The following is a 19,412-nucleotide window of genomic DNA, read 5'->3' on the forward strand; positions in this document are numbered from 1 at the left end:
TTGTTGTGCTTAGTTAGACGACTGAATATAAGTTTCGTTCCAGACAACGTTTGCGGCACTTTTTGAGGTCAGCCAGAAATTAGGCACTGCTGTGGCCATCGCAGGTCTCGATTGGCTCTGATCTCACGTGCATGTTCTGTGCTGTGCAGCAGTGAGCATGCTTTTTGTCTCATAAGTGGCGTCGTTTCTCACGAGTGGGGCCTGTGCTGGCAATGACGGTGATGGATGAGAAAGACTGCTCCATCTCTGACTTGGAGCACAAGATCCGCACCCTGGTGAAGCAACTTGAAGGCATGACGCTGACAGGTGATGAGCACATCTAGTCACTAGTGGAAGAGGTGAGGCCATCATGGAGCAGTTAGGCAGTGGGCATTTCAGCAGGGGGACCTTCCCCAGGACCTGTATTTGCCGAATGCTGCACTGCTGAATCCCGTCAGCAGCTGATGGTGGTGGGAGCAGTGCAACGAGAAGATGAATGTTTTACCGAACTCTTTTGGAACATGAAAAAGCACACTGCCATGAAAGGACACACTAACTACAATGCACTTGTCTTATCTGTGCATTCTTTTGTGGTGGCATGCTTATGCATGCAGTGCACTTTAATGTGTTATGTGCACCAAGAAGCCCAGCAGAAAGTTGCAATCTTGCCTGCAGAAACCAGTTTAGAAGATAACAGTCAATGTGTGCAGTCTTGTGCTGGCTTAACTTGATTGGTGTGTTTAGCTCATTTAGGTTGCTGTGATTTTATTTTTATTTTATGAAGTCTATGTTAGTGCCGGTCCCCGTGGTGGCTTAGTGCAACCAGTAGCCTGTTATAGTTAAAAAGTTATCAGAAATTAGTTAAGCAGCTAACTAGATAACGTTATTTACATGCTTTCTGATGTTTGCCAACGCAAGTATTATTGGGCCATAGAAGCCGCCTTCATAACTCAAAAAGTCTATTTATAAAAATTTTGGTTCACCTTCGCTGAAACGCCTGGTATATAAATGGAAAATAAAAGTGGCCCTGGCATACTTTTTTTCAGCTCCCCAGAGCTAACTGTTTGTGTAGATTATATAGCTTGGCATAATAAACCATACAAAACATTTAAAGCAGGCTGGCGTAGTTGCAGTTTTCATAGTACTCTATTGGATTTGATTCTCAGGAGATGTGTAGCTATTGTGATTTACAATTGACTCCCTTTAAGATAAACTTAAGGGATCAGAAACTTTGCCTTATCGGAAGTTCATCTTTACAGAAATGCTCTTGTGAGATATATGAGCATGCTAAATGTGTCGGTATATATGTTACATTAAAATAGTGAATAAACTAATCTTTCAGAGACAGGATAATTGCAGATAGGGCATTTATTACACCATGCATGAAGTGAGCTGAATAGTGAGGGCATGGAACAAGCTCACGTTATCCTACTCTAAAATGGCATATGTCAAATATCTTTTTTTTAAGATTTCTCTTTTTTCACTCTACCCCACAGCAGCTACAATTTATTTGTGTGTGTGTTTTCGATTTTTGTTTTCTATCCTGCACTGACTGCTTTGAAGGCCCCAGCAGGATAGCCGTGCATCTCGCTTATCTCGCTCCTACTTCAGCATAGCTGTTACCGACTTCAGGAGCCACAATGGGCACCAGGTGAAAAGCAGAATCCTTTAATTAGTTTACAAATTAACTAATAGTGATAATTAACTTTTGTAATTCTTTTAGAGGGCATGTTGTATTTGCAGAATTAGAGCTCATCCTCCAAACTGTGTAGCCAAGAAAAAAATTAATAAACAAATTTGTAGTATACGCTACTTAGCGAAAAGAAGTAATCTTGGTAGGCAGCTTCACACACATAGTGGCAGGGAGCACATTGGAATCTAATGCGTGCTGCTATTGCTCTTGCAATCCTGTCTCAAAGCGATTGCTTGGCCATTGTCATTTGTGGAAGCAGCAAAAAGAAAGGCTCATGTCATTTTTTACCTGCTGAGTGCAAGACATGAACTCTTCAGCTTTTGCTTTTTGAAAGCATTTTATTTGCTGAACTGTGCGCAAGCGCCTTTCATGTAATGTTATCTGTCTTGACACCTTGGCTGAAAAATGTTGAGTCTGAAGTATTCTGTGAGAATAAATATTGGAAACCACGGTTATGGCCACAGCGCCACGGGTTTGTAAGTTTTGTTTTCTGTTCAAAGCACTCGTTCGCTCATGGTATTATAAACACTAAATCTCTCATTAATCAAGTTGTCTCATGATGTTAATGAACTGGATGGAATTCAAAGTGATCCTTTAGGGGGCTCACGACTAGCATTTTGACAGTGCATCTAATGTTCAGTGCCTCATACATTTTGCTACTGAAATAATTTTTGTTAATTGCGTGCTACAATAAACTTGCCTATTTGAAAAACCTACTTAGCTCACGTTCTTTTTTTAGAGGCGAATGTCCCTGTCATGGTTGAATGGTAAGTTCTAAGTTTTGTTTTGTTCTTGGAGAAATTTTGTGGCACTCTTCTGCCACTGAATTTCTTTAAAAACAAAATAAAACTTAAAACCTGTAGCTCATCATGCCAAAAATAGAATCCATTGTTTACCTCCCAGACACATACGGAACTTTACAAAGAATGCGTGATATGCTGTCCCTCCACAGCAACACACATCATGTATCACTCGCGCACCAAATTGGGTTACCCGCCTCAGCATTGCAGGCTTCACGTCCTTTGCACTGGCAGGCTCAGCAATGTAAACCTCGTTTATTTAAGTGCCCCCACAGAATAAAAGGTCATGTCTGGAGACCTTGGAAATTGTGGGACAGGGCCGTTGCATCCTATCCATTGCAGTAGAAATCTTGCATTGAGATGGTTCACAGCACACGCAAAAGAGTGTGCCGGCGCTCCATCGTGCTTGTGCTATGCTGCCCTGAGTACTTTGAGTGGGAGGTCTCCAGTGAAGACTTCCTCTTCTCCTTCCATAATTTCTTCGCACTATTTTCTTTTGGTTAGTGACTTCAAAAAAAATAGTAGCCGACAATTCGGTCTTTGGCACACCAAACAATGACTGACCTCACTGTGTTTGTGCACTCAAAGCCAGTGGGGGTTCACATCATCCCAGTAATGGTTGTTGTGCAGGTTCGCGGAAGAATTCAGGAGAACTGCCCTTCATCCATCCAGGCCACCTTCTGTAAAAAGTCAGGATCTCTGTCGACGTGAATCAGGGCCCAGTTACAAAAATCCAGCCTCCATGCAAAGTTTGTCGCACTAAGCTGCTGGCGCAGACGCGCATGATAAGCGTACATGCAGTGTTTGACAAGGGTTCTCCACACTGGCGCCATGCTTGCACCGGCACACTGCGCTGCTTGTCGAATGCTGGCTTCTGGCTTTGCTTCACGAATGCAGGCACACCTGTTTCAAACTGTTCTTCCAGAACATGCACGTTAGGCCTCCTTCTCGATGCCAAAGAACCTATAGAAGAAAATTTGTGAAAAATTTGCAGAAACGATGTGTTTGCTGGAAGGCATAGAACTGCTCTGCCAGATGCTTTTTCTTCTCTATGGTTGCATATGCGACATACATGTTCACTTTTTCTTTGGTGGATAACCTCCCTTCACTCCGTGACGCCACTCCAAGGCCTGTGCTCTCACATGCCACAAGCGATAATAGCAGGAGCTTTTCTGCTTGCTGCTCCCACAAACAAAAAGGGCCATGCAGTCATTTTGAGGCTGCACAGCAAGCGCAATGACAGCACGCGCTGCGTTCGAATGTGGCAAGCAATCTGTGAGGCCGTGGAGCGAAACGAAACAGTGATACCGCCGGCGCGCCCGTCCGGGCCTCGGCTGATGTCAGCAGTGTGACGCAAACCACAGGGCAGAGCAATCTGCATCATACACACTTGCTGCCACTGTGTTACTATGTAAAGCCTTCTACCAGGGTGACTTTTTTTGCCTCATAACGTGCTAAATATTTGTTGATTAAATTATTTTTCTTGGCTAGATGAGGATGACCTCCAATTCTGCCAATAGAACATGCCCCATAAAATAAAAATGCGAAAAGTTAATTATCGTCTTTAGTTATTTTGTAAACTAATTAAAGCATCCTGTCTCATACTTGGTGCCCGCTGTAACCCCAAATGTGGCTCCAGGGCTAAAATAAACGTAAAGAAAGCTATTTTTTCTTGATTAAATTTGGGACCGTCTAAAAAAATGCCCGGTATAATTGGGCAGAGAAAGCGTTGACAAATAAAATTGTGCATCAGTTTCAGCTTGAGTAACACTAGCAACTTTTCTGGTGTCAGTAGATTACAAAATAATAGGTATCTGAAGACAAACGAGCTATCAGAAAAAGGAATCAGCCTTGAACCGCATGTACGTTTGAATAAACAAAGCCGTACTATAACTGTAACAGAAGTTAAAAAGTGGTTGCATGGCAACTAAAAACTTTACAAAAGGCAATTTCACAGAACAAAAGCAGGTGTGCAGAGCATATTACGAAGCATTTTCGTATTGATTTAGAAGTGCATGCGTGAATGCATCCAGAGTCTACCATTCAGTAGTTTGAGTAGAAGAGATGTGCGTTTATACTCCTTTTCCCCTGTGATTTGTTCTTGAACATCACTTATCATTGTGTTCATGTGGTGCCAATGCGCTGCCTGTCACATGCTGACAGGCATGTGACAGGCTTGCTGTTAGTCGAGTTTCATGTAGCAGTGCATTCTTGGAAGCCATTCATAAAACGGCCACTCACAAGGCTCTGTTCACATAATTCCGACATTTATTTATTTATTTGTTTATTTATTTATAGATACTGCGGTCTAGTAGAGATCATAGCAGGGTGGGAAAAAACAAACAGTTATAAGCCATGCACATACAATTAGAACATCATTTGCGACAGGTTGTATTTGCATCCAGTTTAATTTGTTTACTTTTCACTTCTATGTTAGATTTGATTGCTTTACAGATCGTTTGCTTGTCATAAGGAAAAAAACATTTAGCAGCTCAGCTACTATGTTAAAGAACCCCACGTGGTCGAAACTATCCGGAGCCCTCCAGTACGGCATCTCTCATAGCCCGAGTCGCTTTGGGACGTTAAACCACCATAAACCATCAGTTTTTGCAGAATCTTATTGAGGAATGAAAAGCAGTGCGAAGCCACCCAGGGAAGAAAAGAGCGAAGAATGGATAACATCCTGCCTCTACATTGGCTTCTCATCCTGCCTTTTGGTGTATTACTGTGTGAACTATGCTTTGCTCATATAAACTTCAGCTAAGGATAAGGCATTTTTGAGGGAAAAGTGGAGCATCACATCTTCATGATGTGTGCTTTGTTAAGTCCAATTTTTCCGGGCATTGACTACAGTGTTTCCTCCTCTCTTGCTTGCGTTACAGCGCTAGGCAATCGAGAAGCTTGATGAGTCACGCCGGCATCTTTCAGAGGTCAAGACGTCGTGGAGTGACAAAACCAGCAACCTTGAAGCCCAGGTAAGATGCATGTGTAATGTCACTTTGACTTGAATGTAACGAGAGTTTTTTGTACTGAAAATAGAATTGAAAAGTCACCCCTTGCGTTAAAATCTATGTGGAGACAAAGGCACACTGTGCCGTACTTACTTGCATATTGGTTGATGCATTGTGCAGGTCAATCTCTTGAACTTCGGGAAATCAAAAAAGGGACAAAAAAGTTTGAATACCGTATTGGTTGACGAACTTACGCTGCAAGCCGTAGATATTCAACTAAGGCGACCAGCACGTCATATCACATATCAGAGCAGAGGCAGAGTGGTAAGAAACTCGTCACCGGAGACAGCACACTTGTGCAACAAGCGCAAATTCTATGCTTCGTCCTGAGGAAACATGATAGAACTTGCAAGCTGTAAAGGTCTTCTTTCGTTCTGCAGTAAAAGCTTATTGATTTGAACCTCAAGGCACTGGAAAAAATGTTCGAAATACTGAATGACACCGAGAAATCTGATTAGAACTGCTTTCATCACAGTAAATTTCTTATGTTATTGGCCGTCTGTGAATATTTCTCACATTTCCTTTAATTCTTTATTGCATGCACACTGTCAGGAGCATCAAAGCAGAACAGTTCAAAAATGATAAGCTTCCCCGTGGCATCCTTTACGATGCGACATGGTAGCTATGAAGCCCCCTCATATGCGGCCACATCGCATGTGAGAAGGCGTAAAGTTTTGACGTTCTCACTGGAATGGAAAAATCACATGTTGGAAGCACTGAAAACTCGCAGCGCCGCCAATCAGCATCCGAAACGGCATGCAACTATGCTCTCTTAGTTGGCTGATGCATGGTTGATAGCCGCCGCCATCGCTGCTGGCTGGCTTAAAGCTCAGACAAGCATAACTGAAACTATGCAACTACATTTAAATTAAGCGATCGAACTTTTCTTGGCAATGGTGCCATCCGTTTTGCGTCACGCCTGCCGCTGCATGCATGTCGTAAAAAGTGCGTGAAACTCTGCACCATACACTTCAGGTTAGAGTAGAGGAATTTGGATGATATCTTGTCATGCCAGTCATACCTTGACGCGGCCTCCTTTCAAACCAACTGGTGTTAGGCCTGTAGCGTCTGAATTAGGAAGCATTTGATGCATAAACTTAAGTAGTCTTCAGCTGGGACCACACAGGCAGTTTGAATTATGCGGATTTCTGACTTAACAGAGTCAAATTGACGAGCATAGCCAGAAAGGGCCAGAGAACCAATTTTTACTTTGAGCAATAATTGAGTTGTCCTCATTGTCTCTGTAAATGTTGCCAAGAACGGTCACTGACATTCGGGAGTCACGACTTGCTCCATGGTTGAGTGACTGGGAGAAGTTTCATGTTTACAATGAGGCCTCTAAGCGCACAGCCAATGCGGTGGCAGCATGGCGGGACTCCGTGCTTATCGTATCACTCTTATCTGATAATCTTTTTCGCGCTCTTAAAAAACAAGGGGAGCGTGAAACCTGTGCGCGATAATGGTGGCAGTAACTTCAACTTCTGTGCCTTTTAATGCTCGAAGGCACAGCCTCACTTTACTATGAAGATGAGCTACAGGAAATTCGTTTTTTGAGGTACCTTTATCTTAAACATCCACCCAACTTTTTGTATACTGTGGTGTTACTCCCTGCGTTTAATTCGTGTATGTTTTTTTCCCTGTTTGCACCCACAAAGTCAATCCTTGTGTTACAATTATGGACACGTCACATTTGAGCAAATACGGTAAGTACAGAAGAGGTCTGAGAGGTGTGCACGAAGAACTTGATTGAAAACTCCTGCAAAATTTTGTTGGTTTGAAAGCTCAGTCATTTCAACAGTAGGATGTTAAACTTCCAGTAGCTGAGAAAGCTTACCACAGTCCACTTTGAACAAGGTCTGCCAGCTTTCCTTAGTTTTAGCTTTGCCACTGCTCTCACACGCATCACATCCTCTTTTTTTTGGTACAGTTATATATATACGTACAACACTAGTGTACGAAAACGAGGCTCGCGCTATGGAGCAGGAGCTCTCAGGAGGAGGAATTTCGTAATCTTCTGTTGAAGTAGTTATAATCTTGGAGCTTAGGGGGCCAAGCCCCTCCCCCTGAAATTTTTATGCCATTTCTTTATCTGCATGCCCTGAAATCTATATGCCATCGATAATTTTGGTCTTGGAGTCAGGTCCTGGCTGCGGTGCGTGTTGCGGTTGTGGTGCATTGTCATTTTGCTGGGTGGTGTCATCATCTCAAAGCTGTGCTGTATCATTGTTGCACTTATCTGCACATGCAAAGTCAGCTTTGTGAGAGGGTTCTTTTGTGTAGACGATGTGATGTGTTGATGCTGTGCCAGCGGTGTAGAATCTTCGTCATTTTGCAGGAAAGCTGCCCCATCTCTGAGGTTCCAGTTTTGAGTTTGCCCTATGACGGCTGTGTATAGCTATGACATGGCTATACGAAGCGTGATATTGACAGTGATGGGGATCAAAAAGGATGGCTGGACACATAGTCTTATTGATGCAGGTAGTCATCAGTCGCTCAGGGTTACTTGTCAGGGCATTGTTGCTATGTGTCGGAAGATAATTCATGAAAGCCCATTCTTCTATCTGATTAATGCTTGAGGATGTGTCCAGGTTTGTCATAGTGGAAGCAAATTGGGTGGTACTGATCAGGTATTCTTCAAACGTTGGTGCTCCTTGCCATAGCTTGGTGAATTTTAGGTAGGTATTAATGCTCCTAGCATGGGCCAAAGAGACACCTTTAGTTGCTTGGCACAATGGTATGAGTTATGGTTTGAGGTTGTTGTTCCGGGCTCATTGTTTGAGGTGCATATTAAAACACTTACACCTACTGGACTTCATGAATCATGTCAGCGATGAAGATTGTAGAAGTCTGTGGGGTTCCTCATGGAGAATCTCACAGATGACCTCTGCAGTTTGTTACCACTAGCAAGCATGACTTATGTGCTACTTGCTGAAAGGACATGTGGCTGGCGATGGTGTGGTCAGCTCGTACATACAGGATCTTTTCAGTAGTAGACACTTCGTTAGTGAATTAGCCATCATCTTTGTCAGGTTTTGCAGCAGATCTGTGAAAAGTGGCTGCTTAATGCTTTGCATCAAGAAGCTCACTTTCCCAGTCATGTTAAGGTCTACTCATCTTCTATGCAAATGTTTACAGTCTCATTATGTTGCTTGATTCATGACTACAAATGTAGCTCAACACACTCTTTCTGAAATAAACTTGTCAATGTCTTCCAAGAGCTTCCTTTTGAGTGTATCACAGGTCAGTCCAGAAGTTCCATGGTTCTCACATAGGGATCTTACCAGGCCGTTCAGGGCAAGGAATGCTTATCACAACACTGTGTGGTTGTGTTAACTGTTGAAAAGCGCGACACAGTTGTCCAGGGATTGACAGAATGCTGTCTGGTCAGGTAGTAGCATAGCACAGAGAATCTTGGGCTACTGATCATGCCAAAGTGTTAATCAACATTTCTGAACATGCACAGGCTCCTTGTTCACGGTGAAACATGTACTGCTTCTGAAGTGTAAACTAATGTTTGGCATGGTCTGTGACCAAAAATTCTTTCTGCTGTGCCACGCTCTCATACCTGTCCAACCATTTCTCGGCGTCTTCCTGTGACTGTGGAGCACAGTCGCAGGGTGCATGTTGATGTCGAATCTTCATTCATGTGGCAGGCTTCCTCTGGCTGGATGCTTAACTGGCTACGTGGATGAAGGTAACATTTTGTGGAGGCTGATTAACATGTCTGGTGTCGCAGTTTGCCAGAGCTGTGCAGCCACAAATGGTCACCCAGCACTTCATGTCATGCCGTGGTGAGAGCAGGCAGACTAGACGAGATAAGACGGCAGGTAAATTAGTGCTCTCAAACTAAAGGAGCTCGGCAGTGATGACAGTGACACGTGCAGTTTGTGTCTGTTGGAATTGGAATGGCCAAGTCTGTCAGCTGCTACTTGGAACGTTCCGGATGTGACGCACACATTTTTGTGAAAGGACCTAGACAGCACAGAATCTTTTGCATGAGATAGTGATTCTTCTGGTAGCATAAAAGTCTTAAATAGTTTTTAAAATTGCAAAATTTTCAACTTGTTCACTAGACTTGTGCTCAGTTGAGCATCACATTTTATACATTTCTTGAGGCAAATTTTCGTATAGTTTTGTTTAATAGAAGCAATATTTCACGATTTCACTAGGTATAATGGATCTACGTACATGTGCGTCTGTCATATCTCACTTGAATAGTGCCTGAAATGTGTATAAACAGTTTCAGCTTAAAAAGATGACGTTTAAAAAACTCCGCTAGTACTTCTGTACCTACTAGGTTGCTTCCTTGCCATTTCTGCTTTCTCTATTGCATCGTCGTTATCCTGATTGTGTACCGCTTGTCTGTGTTATGTTTTAATCTGGGTATTTTATTTGAAGCATCAGATGGGCTTCACTTGTCTGCTACTTTTGCTTCTTACATTATCGTCGCACATGTATCTTTCGTTATTCATGCCTGTAAGTGAAACTGCTTTTGCAACAGCTTCTAGCTTCATTTTATCACGGGTCTGTATATATTCATAGTAATTATTTTGAGAGAATAATATTTCTCTCAATTAACAGGCATGCCATTTCTCTGCTTTCGTGATTCTGTCAAGTGTATACACAGGGCTTTGTCAAGCTGTTGATTGTGACAGCTTTTAAGGCTGGTCTCCCGCGCTCAGTGGTTATGGCGCTCAGCTGCTGACCGGAAAGACGCTGGTTCAATCCCGGCCACGGTGGTCAGATTTCAATGGAGGCAAAATTCTTGAGAACCGTCTACTGTAGGATGTCAGTGCACATTGAAGAACCCCAGGCGGTTGAAATTTCTGGAGCCCTTCATTATGGCATCTCTCATACCCTGAGTCGCTTTGGGGCTTTAAACCCCCATAAACCATAAACTATAAATATTATTTATTGATATTCTTGTTTTTGTTTTCTTTCTTGGGCAACAGTTTAAATACACAGCCTTTTTGTTGTTCTGTCTCGTAGAAGTGGAAACTTTTTTTTTTTAGATAGCAAGACTTCCTGCTATCAAAACACAAGGACATCTGTCGTTACTGCTTACTTAGTTCATGTGTAATGATACTGTGATACTTTATATAAGCTCTTGCTTGGTTGCTGCTGTGATGGCTCAGTGTTTATGGTCCACAGCTGCTGACCCGAAAGGTGTAGGTTTGATCCCGGCTGTAGCGGATGCATTTCAATGAGGCAAAATGCTAAAGGCCCGCATACTGTGCGATGTCAGTGCACGATAAAAAACTACAGATGGTATAAATTATTGGGAGCCCTAAACTACGGCGCCCTTCATAGCCTGAGTCACTTTGGGGCGTTAAACCTCTTAAAACCAATACCAAGCCGCCTGATCTTGCTTGATTCTTTGTCATGTGCTATGAAACGAAATTCTGAACAATCAGAGGTACTTATATACGTGGCAGCACACATGCTAGAATGCTTACTCTCTCCTTTTTAAATTTTTCTTTAATTTGGCCTTTAGGGTATTCTGAATTCTGTTGTGGAGTGTAGCTAAATGCATAGAGTATTAAAAGCAGGGGCTAGGTCTGTTGATTTATTTTAGTGTAATATATTCTTGTGTAATACGTTTAGTACGACCATTGCTTCCGAGGGTGATAAACTTATTAATCGCTCTGCTTTCATTTGTGTGTCATTGCATTGCACTGCACTTTGTGCCATGTAGCCATATGTCTGTACATATTCATCTTTTGCGGGGAATTTTTTTTGTCTTTGGAATTGGTTGACCCGGTATGAGTGTGCACCAGAAGGTGAGTCAAAGTGGGAAGTTTCATTGGATGTGTCTGTAGCTGGTTCTGGGCTGCATTCTCCATGCAGATCTTTGACTTGAACCAGAAGATGGCTGAGGACTGGCAGGAGTGCAGCCACATGGAGAGACTGCTTGCTGATGCCCAGCAGCACCTCAGGGACCAGCAGCAGGTGTCTAGCCAGTTGGAGGCGTGACTGGCCACGACTGATGCCCAGCTATCCAGCATGGTGAGGAACACGCTTGCAGCTATTTAAGTCTGTTTGGAGAGAGGCTAGGCGTATCATTTCTTCTTATTATTCTTTGCAGTGTAGGCCTTGACAGAGGGCTTACTCGCTCAGGGCACACACACAGACATGTTTAATCTGTGTGGTGATCGGCATGCTTTGCCGTGTGCTGCTTCTGTGCAGGTGCATATATGCACATGTTCGGGAAGTAACTTGCTCGGAGAAAACAGGTTTTTTAAATAAGATCTTCACTACGGCAATGATGCTGTCTTCACTGAATGTTTTTTAGTCCTTTCAAAGGCTCAGTAACCGTCACAGTCTGTTAAGGAAAGTGGGTAGTTAACTCTTTTAAATGCTTTAAAGCCAGCATTGAAATTGTAATTTTTACGGTGGTTCCACTGCAGGCTAACGCCGTTTATATAACTTTAAAAAATCCAGTCATTCTCAAAAAAAAGATAGCAACCTCATATGGGCTGCATGAGATGCTCTACAGTGGGCGTCTCCAAACTTTTAGTCCAGAGGGCCTTGCGCTGCAGTCATGTGCTGTGGTCCATTGTTCCTAAGCTTTTGAGCTCCTGTTATGGAAGCACATGCAGCTGCAGCACCGTCCTGTGTTCTCTTTCCAGCTGCACAAGTGATGACTGCGCCCTTTGACTAAAAAAAACCGGATGGGGTAGTTTATGAATGGGAAAGAGAGACCAGCGACTATCATTGCACACTGAAGCTTGCTAAGCATTTGGCTGTGGTAGTTTATCAAGATGATCTCATTGGGGGACCACAGTTCCGGGTGACATTGCAACAAGCCAGCACTGAAGTGGGACACAGTGAAATTGATACGAAAAGTGTAAGCAGTGCAGTTATGTTTTGTGGTTCAAGATACAGACCAACACAGGTCTGTGAGGTAAGCAACTGTCGCCAGGTTGGGGGCTAACAGCTTGGGGTATGACCCATAGAAATGCATGTAAACAATAGTTTTCAAAGCAGGCTTCTGATTTCAAACCACACCTCTGAGATTGCCTGTTCGATAACGAAAGCCAAGCACGTCCCAGAACAGAATATGCACGTATGAAACATCATTTCAACGCTAATGCATTTTTAAAACACCATAATATGTTTGTGCCTGTTTCACCTACTCGTGGGGATACTGGGCAAAGAGTGCGGCCCATTACTTTCTCATTTCACAGTGCACCTAGCTATTAAAGCAACATGCCGCCCACAGCGTCTCGACACTTAGTCAGCTTGGTGTTTCTCTGAATCACACATGCTTCTAGGGTAGTCCGACATGCCACTGTGTACACTGTATTTGCTCACAGATGCAGTCATTCAAACTAGAAAGTTGACGGAGCTCCATATGAAAAGCAGTTCTCGAACGGCACGATACGTGTACAAAAGCAAACTGCAGCTGACGACAGCACAGAAGATACTCTCGCTGCTTCCGATAGAGCCCCTTGATCCTGAATGTAGCAACACTCTCCTCCCTTCAGCTGCTTTCCTCCTCGGTTCTCCTCTGAATTTGCCCTCCCACTGACTGGCATGCTTCGCTTGCCTATGTGCACAAGACACCATAGAAGCGTCTTCGGAGGGATCTTTAAAGTGTTCTTTTAGTAACTGTGATGCGCAGACTTTATGGTGACTTTGAAATGTCACCTTAGATTTTGGCAGTTATTATTGCTTGTAAAAACAGGCAATGAATGAGTAGACGTGCTCTAAACGTTCGCTTTTCAGCATCATTATCAGATACAGTGAAGCATATAGGGAGCGGAAAACTAAACTTTACAGAAAATTGTGGCGTCATCATTCTTGGGCTTATGACACAAGACATAAACAGAGGTTCAATGGCTACTGTAGAAATCTTTTGAATAGTGCATTGACGTTGAACAGGCTCATACTAACTTGCCGTTTGGTCAATCTATCAAGCCAGTGTGCCCAGTTTTGTGGGGTTTAATACCCCACTCGTAATCAGCAAGAAGGCACTGGACAAAAGCTTCCATGATTGCTAAGCGGAGGCAGAATGTAAAAAAAAATATTATTTCTTTACAGAAATTATAAAAACCGCTCTAGTAATACTACAGGTACAGATTTTTAGAACAGATACAGGCATATATAAGAAACTTGCAGATGCACACATTGGGAAAAATTATCTAGCCTTTTTCCATTCATTTAATTGCCGATACATATTTCATCACACCTTCACATATTATTGATTCCCTGCGGCAATAAATTTCGCTTAAAAAAGTATTAGGGTTAAAACAATTTTGAGAGCAGAAAAACAGAGAAAATGGCGTCTAAACAAAACCATTTATTTGGGCTGACATGCGCCCACAGTGGACTGAATCATTCAGCGGCGGTGTAGCAACAAACGTGCTCGGCGGTCGTCCAATAGAATCCCCGCCGCTCTCTGCCGTGCTCGATTTAAAGCTGATAGTGAACTTTCTAGATAAACCGTGCAAAGTTAATACAACATTCTGGAACAACATAGAATCGGCTCCACCTGGGTGCGATCAGTCGAGCTAAATCTGGTCACGTCTTGCATCACAAACAAAGCAATAAAGCGGCGTGTCGGCATCTTTGAAGAATGAACAAACACTGCAACGATCTCCGGCAATATTTAGCGAATCCTGCTGGTGATGATGATAGTTAATTTTTAGGGTACAAGTTCATCTGTGGCCAAAGAGCGCCATGCCACAAGATATTTTTCGTCTACTCAAGGCGGGTTCAAAGAGCCACTTTCCAAGCATTTCATCTTAGATTAGCCGAGCAAAATGCCAGGGGAAAGCTTGTACCCATTGTATCACAGGTGGGTAGCCGGTAGCACTGTGAATCGAACCCTGCACCTCCCGCATGCGAGGCGTATGCTTGCTCAACCACTTAGCCACCGCTGCGGTGCACTTTTATTGGTGTTTTTCAGCTTAAACCAAAAAGTCCCACTCCTGATTCTAATGGATTGCATGCAGTATAGTGTGTGAACGGAGTCCCCTAATCTCTGCTACTGCTGAGTACATGCCCGGGCTCTTATTTCTGCCTAATCTCCGTTCATACTCGAAACACTCAAAATCTCTTTTAACCAATATGGTTGGGGGGGGGGGGTGCAGTCGTGATGCAAAACAAGATGTGCATTGTTAAGATCAAATCCGAGACTTAGGAAGTTGGAGCAGTGCTGAATGACATGCAGAAAGAACTTTTAGCTGAAAAGTTGCCTTGTTAAAAATCAGCAGTGAGGTCGGCACAGAAAAATGCGTCATGTAAATTTAGATGTGCATTCTGGGGTCCTTTCTTTTGGATACATGTAACGTAAAATCATTAAAAAATCAATAAAACATACCTAATTTCTGATTCATTGAAGCTACGAACGGTGATAAACGTTCTTACCGAAAACATTCGACACCAAATTTCCAGAAAATGGTCTCGCACGGTTATGTAATGCCACCAGACTAAGGATTAAAAACAGAGAAGATCTAAGTTAAGAATCAGTTACTTCAGTGCACGCTAAAGAACCCCAGGTGGCCAAATTTTCGGAGCCCTTCACTGCGGCGTCCCTCATAGCCTGAGTCACTTCAGGAAGTTAAACCCCCATAAACCATATACCTTAAATTTAAACAAACACTGCGCAAAGTGCATGGAAACACCAAGAAATGCAGTACCCAAAACAGAACAATACTTTTCGTGCGGACAACGTCCTTTCTCCAGATGATTTGTAGCCACTGTTTGCTTCGCAGCTTGTTACGTGCTCCTCGCAGAATGCAGAACAGTCCAAATATTTTTCCTTTTCTGCTAGAACACTAATTCGCATAGCAGCAAGGTGCACTGCACGCGAAACAGTGCAGACACCATGGCTGCACCAACTACATGTGGCAGGCGAATGGTGGCAGGCTGCCTCTTGTATTGATGTTTGGTGAGGAGTTTCACTGCCTTCTGGAAAGAGTTATGTGGGCCATATGAGACACTAGTTGAGCCAAAGGCTACAGAGAACACAAGTTCACAGGCAAGATTCATGGACAACACATTTGCCATCTGCTACAATTGCAGTTGTCAGGGGTTGCAAAAAGCAGTTGCTTTGACAAAGCACTGGAGCAAAGTGCCATGCATTGTTCAGGAAGATTTGGAGTGTGCAAAATTAGCAAGATTTGGCTCGCTTGTCATCAGTCATTTTGGCATGTAAAGAAGTCGCATTGCCAGCCAAGTGACTCCAGAGCATCCGTACTCAGCTGCAGTGTACTCGGCCGTACTCGGCCAGCTTGCTTGAAGCTCAGTGCTGAGCAAGGCGTTTGCGCGCGAGTTGGTCATCCGTGTTGCCAAGGCGAGCATTGCTTGCAGCACCAAGCGGTTGCAGCGTGGCCTTTAGTTGTCCGGTGCAGGGTTTTTGAACTGGGTTATGCAGGGCCTTTGGGTTTGTTGGAGTGCTCTATGGGTTGCGTGAGCACCTAAAGCTATTCATACCTCAGCAGCTTCCTTCCCATCTCTTGGCACACTTTGTTTCTTTTTTTGGCACTGATCAAGTAATTTCTTGTTTCATTGTCTCATAATTTGTGTTTCACAATTTGGGCACGTCCTGAAAGGCCGTGCATCTGCACCGTCTTTTGTGTGTGCACGTTATGCAGTAAAAGACCGAAGCCAAGATTTGTTGGCACTTTTTGAAAGCCAGTGGGGTTCCCAAAGGCCAAAGGGATTGAGAAACCTTAGCCCAGCATAAGAAAATGCCAGTGCTGCATGGGGCTGCAGTGCCAACACTTTTATGCTTTCTGCTTAGCAGCCTTGGCATCCCTATGGTTGAGCTTAAAGGGGCTGCGAAACACTGCTTGAATGGATGCCGGTTACACTTCAGACGGATTCTTTATGTCACAGAGGTGCTGACTCAAGAAGAATTACAAGAATCGATGCATAGGAATGGGAGTTATTCAATGAAGAATTTTAAAAATACAAGCAAACAAAATGCTGCCCCCAACTCGATTTCCGCGCAGCTTCCAATTCCCATTTCACTCTCCGAATGACGTTATTTGGGGGACCAATCAAAACAGCCTATCTGAGCATGTCGTGGAAGTTTACACTCCATGGTTGCCTGTTTTCTGTAACTTGTTCTTGCCAAGGCTGCCAGCGCCATTTGCATTGTGACAGCGACCATGTGAACACCCAGCTGACCCAGCGATGCTTCATCGTCACGCCAACGGCGTAGAAGGGAACACTCATCAGTGACATGCCCTGACATATGGATCCAAACGCGATCCGAACTGGATCCGAACTCGAGTGCGAGATACTGCCATGGTATGACGGCCTGCACAAGATAACAGACACATTTAGCTTAGCGTTAGCCACCCTAATAGCGCGTACCGCAACTGCTTACCGCCTACCATGGCTCGTCGCTCCTAGCGAGATGGTTGGTCACGGCGAGCAAAGGAGCGCGCGCTGTTGACGGGATCGTGGCGCCATCTGCCGCCGCCGCCCAGTGATTCTCCACAAGCTGACGATGTGCACTGCTAATTGTGAAACGAACAGCTTTTTTCTTTGTATCCTTCCTCACGACCGAAACGAACGTTGTGCAACGCCTCGATCAGATCAATTCCGCAAAGCCGTTCTCAGATACATGGAGAGTAGCCATAAGTGTTTTGTGCTAGGTCGCAGAATGTCTACAGAGAAGCGCAAAGTCCTCTGATGCAAAAGTAGCCAGAGCCTCTGGTGGTGTATTTTTGTTTTACTTGCTTTACAGCGCTTTTATCTAAGGTAAACAAGTTGGTTTTGTTGATGCAATATAAAATACAAAAGCTTGACAAACCGTATCTCTAGTTATTAACCCAATTTGAAGGATATTTACTGTTTGTTCAATCATCAAGCAACCACCAAGTGATGTCATATCCACTGCTAAAAGCTGCCACTGTATGGTGACACCGTCAGCGCCATGAATTAATTTTTGCGAGCTAATTAAATTATTAAAAGCCGGATTATACACAGTGCGACCGATGCTAATAGCATCACTATAACTCATTCTATGCAAGCAAGAGGCAAAACAATGCACTGATTATGTGCTTTGGGGCCCCTTTAACTTCAGAGGAGCTCTTGTTGCTGTGGGCGTCTATTAGGCTTCCCCTGAGCACATGATAGGCTTATAAAGTGTGGGAAAGGTATGGCTGTGCCCACTGGTGGTAGCTGCAGTTGTGTGTGCTTGGTTGCACCACAGCAGTAGCGAGGGGCAGACCCCTCAGTCCTCATTCTTTAAATTTTACTTGCACTTGACACAAAAATCAGCAGGAACTTACTTTTTGGCTTTTTACATTTCAAGACATTTGAATCGTGAACATGGCACCGATGTCAGACACCTTGTCTGACTGTCCAGTTTTTTTTCCTCTCTGTGTACTTATTTGCTGAGGAGGGCTTAGTGACTCAACAAAGTCGTAAGAATGAAACTCAAAGGAAACGTGAAATGTAAATTGCTTACAGTTAGAAATCCTGTTGGCATTAAATTAACTCACTATTTTTGAATTTGCATCATTACATAAATTGTTACCGGTGCATACAAAAATTGAAAATATGTTATTGTGGGTTTTCTATGATGGAATTTTTTGCGGTTGGCATGCAGTATGTCAAGGTCAAAAATTTGAGCTCTTTTACATGCCTCAGATATTGTATGCAGGCAGGCGTGGAAATATAAAAGACATGTGAGTTGGTTTGGGTTAATTTCTAGGTGACTAGCTGATAAACCAACGAGATAAGGGTTTTTTCCGGGGATAAGGCGGCCGCAGCTATCGCAAGACAGATGTAACTTGAGGGATAAGGAAGAGGCCTTTGTCCTGCAGTGGATGTAGTCAGGCTGATAGCAATGGAGTTTAAATTAGCTGGTAAGCGTGTGTGGTTGGTGGTTTCGTCACTGTGCTAGGTGGTTTGATCCATTTTATTTTCAGTGGAATTGCAAAAGCAATGGCGTGGGGTGCTTTATATTGCAGTGAGCAAATTTTTTCCCTTCACTTTGTCTCCCTCTTTCAATGCAGACTTTGAAAGCACAGAGCCTGTCAGGTGGGCTCCTGTGCCTGCTCGTGCTGATGACTTTGCAGGGGATCGAGGCATTGCCCAAGGCGTGAGCGCAAGATGCTTTTTTACAGACAAGCCAGGTTGTCGAAAAACTGCGGCTTCCTGCATGACGAGTGCTGAAGCATGTACTCTGAGCATGAACAGTGTGTTCGGTACGGGAATGCTTCTTATGCCTCACACCCCACGAGCATAGTTTTTTCTTACAGCCAAAGCTGCTTTACGAAGCCATTCCATGTATGCATGCATTCCATGGTGAAGACGGTCAACATGCAGTTGCTTGGCAGTCACATCTGCTCACATGACCAACGGGCAGCACGCGACAGTGCTCCCATTACTGTTTTCAAGTGAATTTCGGTGTTATGTAGCTTCTTGGATCCGCAGGCATGAAAATTGGGGTCGGCGCATGCATTTTACTTGCCAAATCATCCTGTGATGGTGATACTTGTATTTTTTTGTCTTTTTCTAGCTTACAAAAGCTCCGCTTTTGGCAAGATTAGTTCAGTTGTGACTACAACACTGTGTCCTATTGATGCAGGCATTTTTCAGTTTTTACTTTGTGTCTGTTTAAATTAAATACCGCTTTTTTCACCGTGGAAGTGGTGGGAAGTACAAATTGCATATTTTACTTGGCTAGTGTTTGGCTGGAAATGTTAATTTGGGTTCAGAAAAGTTGCTCCATCACTTTCGCCCCTCTCTGCACAAGTTAAATGCCTTCAGCGAAAATGAAAGCTAAAAATGAATTTTTCTTCTTTTTAACAAGTTTCACCCAGGTAACTGTTTTATGTTAGGGGCAATCGTACAACTGAGTCTATGTCTTTGGACGAAATCAAGCCTAGCCAGGTACAAAATTTGTTGCACTCGCCGAAATTCCCAGAGTGGATGAATAATCGCAGCACCAGCATTTCCCGC

At 43.6% G+C, this 19,412-nt stretch overlaps 1 long non-coding RNA gene across 1 annotated transcript; it reads left to right on the top strand.

Annotated features, from left to right (window-relative positions):
- The first annotated feature begins 212 nt into the window (after positions 1-212).
- On the top strand, positions 213-11,482 carry LOC144128654 (uncharacterized). Its single transcript, XR_013313813.1, has 3 exons — positions 213-275; positions 5,361-5,447; positions 11,331-11,482. It is a non-coding gene; the product is annotated as an uncharacterized LOC144128654 (long non-coding RNA).
- Positions 11,483-19,412: the final 7,930 nt, after the last annotated feature.

Source organism: Amblyomma americanum, chromosome 1 (assembly GCF_052857255.1).
Source record: "Amblyomma americanum isolate KBUSLIRL-KWMA chromosome 1, ASM5285725v1, whole genome shotgun sequence".
NCBI lineage: Eukaryota > Metazoa > Arthropoda > Arachnida > Ixodida > Ixodidae > Amblyomma > Amblyomma americanum.